The 8997-nt window shown below is 38.7% G+C and overlaps 1 long non-coding RNA gene across 1 annotated transcript; it reads right to left on the bottom strand.

The window, feature by feature from the left end:
- Positions 1 to 1312: 1312 nt before the first annotated feature.
- Positions 1313 to 8612, bottom strand: LOC115945991 (uncharacterized). The gene is made up of 3 exons (XR_004080155.2): positions 8462 to 8612; positions 7792 to 7959; positions 1313 to 1344 (listed from the first exon to the last, which is right to left on the bottom strand). It is a non-coding gene; the product is annotated as an uncharacterized lncRNA (long non-coding RNA).
- Between the last annotated feature and the right edge of the window lie 385 nt (positions 8613 to 8997).

Here is an 8997-nt window from a genome sequence, read left to right as displayed (position 1 = left end):
CAGTATTTGGTCAAGACCTGAACACAGATTTTGCATCCTCTCTGGTTAGTCCAGAAAATAATACTAAAAAAAAAAGATAAAAATGGTGACCATTGCAGCTTAAGCATTGTTGGGAACTAATTAAAATATGTTTAATGGTTAGCAATGGGCTTTGCTAAAAACCTGATCAATATTTACGTAATTCATGCATTTCACTGAGCGAGAAGCTGGCAGTCAGAATAGCATCATTTCTACATAATACTACTGCAACAGGAAAAGGAAAATATTTCCTACATCCTGAATCAGTTATTTAAGCCCTCTGTTACCTCCTTGGGAGTATGACAGAATCGATCAGCCAAGTTGAACAACACTGGCATTGCAAACATTTATTCATACCATCTGGTACAGAGTCAAATCCAAGTAACAAAGGCTTTTATTTTCCCACAAAGGCTGAAGGTTACATAAATGTTACCCACATACTTGTGGCATCCCAACGTGTTATTCTCACGTGCTATAGAGAGATTGACAATTCCCAGGCCAGAACAAGACAGCCAGCCACGAATATTCCTGCAGCACTATTGCTTATTAATACCACTAAATATACACTTTAGACCCCTTAAAGAGAATTAAGTTCCCCTTGTTCCTTATTCCACAGATAATATACATGGTCCAACATGACAGGCAACATCTCCAGTGGTTAAATGTGAGAGTACTAGTGTTGGGCTTTTTTCTTTATCTGGGATGACCACTTAGTGAACTTACTTACAGCTCTTTTTCATTCAGCTGCTCGTAAATTAGTTTGGCAACCTGAACTCATGCAAATAAACACATTTTTGATGCTTCACTAGTGTATAGTTAGTCTCATAGCTTATTTTTTCTTTTTAAATATACAGATGCCCACATGAAACATGTCATTCTTCATCATAATCATCAATATCCTCTGAATAAGTTTTAAGACTTAAATATCTTGTAAGGGGTTGAGCAAAAAGAAAGGTTTAAGAAATCCAGGCAGTCCTTCAGGAAGTTCGATGATGTGGGGTAAACTGTTTAAAAAACTAATGGTTTGGGTTTTGTTTGGTTTTCATAACTTCCATTTCAGACTCTGGTGCATCTTATTTACAGCCTTACAATTCAGACATTTATATGAAACAGCTTCAGGCTGCAGGGCACAAAACTAAACTGAGATCTGAGACACATTTGCTCACCTGCTTCTGGGCTCTCCTATTTATGAGATGGTCTAACAGGCCAGCTCCTCCAGCAACTCCTGCTCCAAGTGCAAGGTCCACATCCTGCAGGTGGAAAGCTGCCATGGAAATTTACATTTGAGCATTTGGAAAAACAGTCCTGGTCAGGATTGTTCTTTACCTGAAGGAAACATGAAATGAAAATAACAATAAAACCACGAGGGAATTCATGTAACTTGAGGGGATAGGAAACTTGCTTTTTCTTTTTTCCCTCAACAAGAAAGTGATGTGTTTGAGATGAAAAATGGAAGATTTGTTTCTCCAACATGCAGTTCATACTTCTATTTTCATGTTGTTTTATTCAGACTGTATTTTCTATGAAAAAACCAGCACATGCTCATTGCTTCCTGAGGTATGTGAGACATCCTGAATCTCTCTGAATGAAGAGCTTCAAAAAAACAAAAATAGGGAATATTGGCTGCTCTGCTTTGATAGGAATGGGATTTTAACCATAATGCCGTTAGGATCACTATTATATGGGACATTGTATTCCTTAGCTCTAAAGAGAATGTAACATATACCTCCGATTTTTTTCTTGATTACAAAAAAAATTCCTGAATTCAATTCCTTTAGAAGCCACTGAGATCATCTGATAATAGTAACAGAAAATGGGAAAATCGGGATGAGATAGTAAAAGCTTTCCAATAATCCTTTAAAGCCAAGCCGTGGCCACACACGAGAGCCTTCTGTGCAAACCTGTTTTGAGAAGCTGCTATGGAAATTTCCATCCTTAAACACCAGGCCAAGTTTAACTTTTGCCACATTCACATGAAGCAGTTTATCTCTCTTCTGGGAAAAGTATTAATGTTTCAATTATGTCACAGAATTGAGTCTTATCTCTTAGAAAACTGCTTAGGAAGGCCCAAAGTCTGATACCATTAGAAGCTGCAAGAGCTTCTTGAGGGAGAAATCACTTTATATCTACCCTGTTTATTTATTTCTTTTTCTTTAGTCAGGGAAAACATTATGTTAGGTACATATATCACCCACACCCAGGAGCATGTTTAACATTCTGGATTTCATAATGGCCCACAGCTTTCTAGGGCAGGTGAAGCTTGTATGGCACTGGACATTTGTGGGCAACTGAGACTTTAACTTTTTCCTTATAATGACTTTCCCTCAGTATAAAACCACCTACTGTCTCTTGAACATTTTACTTTTTAGTTAGCTAAATAATGCAGCTGGCAAGAAAAGACCTAATTTATCCTTGTCTGTCTGATTCCCAGTCACCTAAGAAAAGAAGCTGTCAAATAGGAAGCCAAATCCCGTGGCACATACATAGCAAAAGAAAGCAATGGGAATGTTCCCTGGGAGATCAAATAAGGACTCAAGTGTTTGATTTCTATAGCAAGAAGAGTGCACAATTTCCAGATGTTTATAACTTTGAAGAAAAACTGGTTTTGAGATAAGGATCTCAGAAGAGTCACACTGAGTGCTGAGTGCTGAGCATACGGGACGTGCAATACTTAACTTCTGATCCATATAATAAAGGACAAGACATTCATTTAAGGCACCAGACAAGGCTGTCTGCTGGTCATGTAACTCAGAAGTGTCTTTATGGCATAGCTTCAGACTTCTGCAAAGTTAGAAAAGAAGTCCACATATCCCCAGTGCTTTCTACCATCATGAAAAAACAGGTTAAAAACCTACCATTCTTGACCATATTCCCAGCTTACCTTTACAGACAGTGGCAGGGGACTACAACACATGTTTCATAAAGTAACATATTTGGTTCATAATCATGTACTAAATGAGCCGAAAAATCGCCATTCTGATAATTTCAGTTATTTCCTTAAGAAGTTGTAAGTAGATAAAGATTTAGGTATAAGGGAAAATAGCACCGGAGAAAGTATCATTGTTACTTATAATGATTATAGTGCCATAAAAGAGAAGGATGAAGGTTTATGCAGGATTGTCTTCATTTTCATGATGTACCATATAGATGAAAGGTAGGAATGTCCTATTTCCTTGGTACCTGAGCTCTAAAACAGAGATGACTCCCCCCCTAGGTGAAGACTTCAGAGACAAGACTGCAGACCCAGAGGACCTGATTTTTCAGAAGACTTTCATGTCTGGAGTTTGATAACATCAGTTAATTATGAAGGAATCTTTTATCGTTTCTCAATCTCGTTGACCCGAAATCATGCAGTTAAACAAGAAAAGAGCAGTTCTCATAGTCCAAAATTAGAAACAAATCTCGTAATCAAATAGAGATTAGTACTGGAGATAAACATTTGGGTTTAAACTAAACTACGTGTGTTTAAGAACCATGAAATGTAGCACACGCTTAAGTGTATTGATTATTAACCAGGCCCTTGAAAAAGGCTTAGGTGTATCAATTAATCAGGTCCTTGAAATAGGCCCTACAAATAGACTTTAAGGATTATATCCTTTCTTCTCCTAGGAATGTTAAGAGTATTGTTACTGCAGTGAGACTAGCCCCAGTGAAATACATGGAAGCCCATATCCTAATTCACTAAGCTTGCAATTTTAACACTTGCATTGACCAGAATACACAGTTTGCATTTTAAAACAGTTTGCTCCTTTTCTCCCTGTAAATCTACAGTTTAAAACAGGCATGTCCTTATTTAAAGTTTCCAAAAGAAAGAGACTCTTGTGTTAAACATTTATGTCTCACTGTTAGCTTTAAAAATTACTCATCCTTATTAAAGTTACCACGAATTGCACAATTTATTTTTGCCCAACAGGACTCTTATCTTTTTTCCCTTTCCAGAAAATATAAGTAAATTTCCAGTAGTACTTTACTTTTCTTTTCCACCTGTAGTTTTAAATGTTCTTCAAATCTACATCTTTAGTCTGTGTTTATGCTGTTTATATATTATTTTCAGATTAGGAAAAAGAAGTCTTCAAATAACAGTTGAGAAATACAGCATGTGGTAATGTTTTTCAAGTAGTTTGTTCAGTGGTTACAGTTCATAAGGAATGCCTAAATACATGGTTATGTGGCTTATTTTAATGTCATCATTATTGTAAACAATTGATCCTGTAAACACAACACAGCATCCGAAAGGACTCCAGTGGACATTGTAGGGAAATGCTGCCCAGCCTTTCTTAAAAGGGTGAAAAAGGGAAGTCTAAAGCATTTCTGAAGTACTTTCTCGCTCATTTGGTTTGGTCTGTTTTGGTTTTCATTGAAAGGGTCTGGATTATAATGTGGATAATATGAAGGGAGTTTTGGTTAATAAAACAATAAGATCTTTTGAATCCATATTCCTAGATGATAGCAGAGTTTTACAAAGAGGTGTTTTTCCAGTGAAGTAACTGGTCATGTTACCATTTTTGTCAAAATAGCATTCTGTGAGCTTTTTTGGCTGCTCAGTTGATCCAGAATGGCTTTCCCCATTCTACCTCCTTGCATACAACCATGAAAGGACAGAGTATTGCTCAAAACAAATCCCTTTTCCATGAGAGCTACTCAGCAGGTGCATGACACTGCAGCTGGAAGCACTCTCCAGGCAGCCTGGGGTAAACCAGGATGCTGAACAGCTTCTGTAAGTGCCCAAAGCTCCCAGCTCTGTTGCTTTGTTGGGATTTGGAGGCATTTAACACCTTGTGGTTGGTCATGTCCAGGCATTGCTGGCTCAGGTCAGTCTGCTTGAAGGGGACTCCAGGCTCTTGCTCCCCATTGGACTCTGAGCTTCCACTGCCTGAGAGAGCTGCTTTCACCTCTCAAGCCTCTTTCTGGCTTATGGATTTAGACACACTTGTCATAGGCCTCAGAATGGAGGGATGTTAATACACGATCCCACTGGAGTACTAGGTTTTGCACTATATTCCTGTTATTGTGTCAGAGCCCCAGGTCTCCTTTATTTCATTTGTTGGTGTGTGCACCAGTGCACCATGCTGCAGTGCTACCAGGGGATTTTCCTTCATCATATTACTATTGCAAATAACAAGCTATTGAATAGCTGGGAGTTTTCTGATTCCTTTTATTCTCATAAAGAAACAAAAGATCGGATCTAACTCAGGAAATTCCAATGCACATTTTCGGAACCAGAGAAGCTGTGGGAGTGGGAGAAAGGGAAGGCAAAAGGCAGATGAAAATGTATTTCATCTTCTTTTTCTGGGAAGATGCCATGAATGCAGACTGCGTTTTTACGTAGCAAATTTGAAGGAGTGTTGTGTAACTCATGTTCAAAATAGTAATTGAAATGTATAGTGTTTATTATATTCCCATATGTTTGCAATCGAGGTACAACTCTAGTGTATGGGAAGCAAAAAGCTATAATTTGCTGCTTAACATCAGAGCTGTTACACATTCATTTAAATAGCTTTATTTATCTTCTTCCCCATAAAGAACCTTCCATACTGTAAATTTATTGAATGGTTAATGGCCCAAAAGTATGGGGTTCATTACAAAATGAAGTATTTATTGCGGTGTTAATTAAATAAAAGCATTGTAATCTTTCCAAATTGAACAATTATCCTCATTTGAACGTTTTAAACAGAAAATCTTTTATATACTAATTGCGTTGCATAATGAAAAGCACGTGTAATGGAAATTTTAATCAAAACAAATACTGAAATAATTTGAACACTTTTTACAATATGAAAGGTCTACCTCAGTTTTTATTAGAAATATTATAACAGCCAGATTAGTTTCAGAACTCATGACCTTTGAGTGCGGTATATTATTTCTGAGCTGATAGGCCACCCTCACATACCAGTTGGCTAACCCCTTCAACATCAAAGTTACTGCTTGGCTACCAGCCTCAAACCATGACAGACTGGCTACAAGCCCAAAACTTGACAGCCTGGCGCTAGGCCTGTAGCCTTAGCTGACAGCCTTTTCTGCAAGGGGCTGATGAATGATTTCTGGCAACTTGTGCTGTGCTCTGACTGACTGGGAGAATAGCATTCACTCAGAGAAATGTGCACGGAGCCTCCGCAGGTCTGCAGGAGATGGCACTTTGCCGAATGCCCAGATCAACGCCGTGTTCACACCCAATTTTGTATTTATTTGTTAAATTTCACTGAGCAACCCAAGAATGTTTGCAGCTGCAATTAGATTTCAAATAGCTCAGCCATCTACCATCTAAATTGCATTCCGAATTCAAGCATTTTGCTTCTCTGTTTGCTCTTTTGAGCTCATGTAGGCATAGTTTGCTTTGTTTTTGCATTTGCGGATGATCAGGGGACTGGAGCACCTCCCATATGAAGACAGGCTGAGAAAGTTGGAGCTGTTCAGCCTGGAGAAGAGAAGGCTGCGTGGAGACCTCAGAGCAGCTTCCAGTGTCTGAAGGGGCCTACAGGGATGCTGGGGAGGAACTATTCATTAGGGACTGTAGTGATAGGACAAGGGGTAATGGGTTGAAACTTAAACAGCAGGAGTTTAGACTGGATATAAGGAAGAAATTCTTTACTGTTAGGGTGGTGAGGCACTGGAATGGGTTGCCCAGGGAGGTTGTGAATGCTCCATCCCTGGCAGTGTTCAAGACCAGGTTGGATGAAGCCTTGGGTGATATGGTTTAGTGTAAGGTGTCCCTACCCATGGCAGAGGGGTTGGAACTGGATGATCTTGAGGTCCTTTCCAATCCTAACTATTCTATGATTCTATGACGAAAGCCAAATAATGTGTATTCATTTGTAAGTCTGAATAACATTCCTAAAAGATGAAGTTGCATGCCACAGAGGTGCAGCTGAATTGTTTCTGTCCAGAGGAAGCCCTGTAAGCCAGTCTGTCTTACTGAGAGGTTTCTCATTTGTGGACTGGCATTTCCTAAGTTCTACTGCCATTTAACAATTTTGTATTATTAAATCAAGACAAAAGGGAAGGAACCATTTAGATCTTTTTCTCTGCTTGATATAATTGCACTGTAAGGGAAGTGGTCCATTAGTTGGCATCAAAATTTTGCTGAGATTATGAAGAGATTTAAGGATAAATCTCCAGAAAAAAACCTGTGTAGTTAGAAGGTATCAGTAATAAGCTGACAGTATATTGATGAAAATGTTTTGGAAGCAAATTCCTACTCACTTTATCCTTAAAGTGAACAATTTATAAGAATATGTAATAGCAATCCCTTACAATGACTGAACATAGAGGTTTAGATAATAAAATTGGCCTAACTGAATACAAATGGAAAAAATGTGTTATTAGACAAGGGAGCTGTATTTTACATCTGAACTGCAGCAAACACTATGGCCATGAAATACATGTACAGTAAGGATGCTAAAAGAATACTGAAAACACATAATCTGCAGAGGAGGTGAAAGCACCTGTGATGGTGATGTTTTCTGTCTAGGGTACACTGACACAGGTGCCATTCTCTATGGGATAAAGCATGTTATTCCATTGTTTAATCTCTTAGTAACCCGAAAGTCTATGTGCATTAGCAATTTTTTGCTGTCACACAATATATCTTTGTAGCTGTTTGTGTGACAGGTTGCTCATTAACATGACCAGGCATTCATATGATACTAGTACAGACGAGTGATTGCCAACACATTATGACACTGATATTTCTAGATCACTGCTAATGGGATATGACAAACCCTAGCAAAGAGTCAGCTATAGCTGTCTTTTGTATTTCAAAAGCCATTTTCATACCTTCTTCCAGAAAGTCTGAATGAATTAGGAGAGGAGACTCTTGCAGTGAAAACTTGTTCTTGTTTTTCTTATATTAGTGTGGATAGATGTCCTGCTGTTCAGAGCGGAGAGTCAGTGCAAGCAGGAAGGAATGTAGCTGTAGGCTTCCTGAAATTATCCCATCATGAGCTAGCAAGCGAGATGAGGGGAAAAAAGCTATAAGTGTGAAAGAAATATGCAGAACAATATATAAGCAGATCAGAAAGTCTACTACTTTTTATGCATAGGGTTGATTAATGCAATGACCATGAACAGAGTTGAAAATATTGCCATGCTGTTATTTACTATGTGTAACTTGTTCCATATAAGACACTGCAGAAAAGATTCTTCTTTCCTGGGTTGCAGAGGGAGCATTTCCATCCCAAAGAAAGAGATTTGACTGTTTAAAACTCCAGGCAAGCAAGACTAAAATGACTTCACTGAATAGTTTACCATAATATCCAGAGTAGACTTCTTAACTAAGATTTGTAAGTTTCACTTAAGAAATCAGAAAGGAGAGGGGGTTTTCATTGCTCTTTTTTTAAACAGGGAAATAATTTGCAGTCTTATTGTAACCATCTGTGAGAAACACCAAGACAAATGAACTCAAGCTAGAAGGAGCAGCAGACAAAACATCACTGTGTGCACTCACCAAAAAGCACGTTTGACAGTACAACAGCTTATGGTTCCATCCAGGGTGCTGGGAGGAGGCAATAACTTGTGGCATCTTGTCAGAGCTGTGGGCAGCCTCCAGGGAGAGAAAAAGGGAGGAAGTACAGCCATGGAGAATTGTAGGTTTTGCTGCTGAGGACCTGTAAGGCATGGAGATGAGGACATTGCTCCTGGAAGAAGAAACTCTTCTTTTCTGAGTAAATGCTATCACACCATTGTCATTGACCCACCTGGCTTGCCAGAACCAGCATGGTGCAGAGGTCCTGCCTTCTGCAAGGTCTTGGGCAGGAAAATACTGTCCATGTCAATACATTACATTACATCAATACAATGACCTTTCAGTAATGCTCTTCATGCAAAACAGCAAATCAAGAGTAATTTTTGCCTATAAGAATGAAAATAATAATTCTTATACTACTGATTACTACAAGAAAGTGTAGACCCACATTTCTGTGGCCTGTCCATGAACCATAGTAGCAGCTCCCATAAGTGACACCTGCACAGGTTTTGTTGCCT

Source organism: Melopsittacus undulatus, chromosome 9 (assembly GCF_012275295.1).
Source record: "Melopsittacus undulatus isolate bMelUnd1 chromosome 9, bMelUnd1.mat.Z, whole genome shotgun sequence".
Classification (NCBI taxonomy): domain Eukaryota; kingdom Metazoa; phylum Chordata; class Aves; order Psittaciformes; family Psittaculidae; genus Melopsittacus; species Melopsittacus undulatus.
Note: the sequence above shows the minus strand (reverse complement) of the source record. Positions and strands in the feature narration are given on the sequence as shown.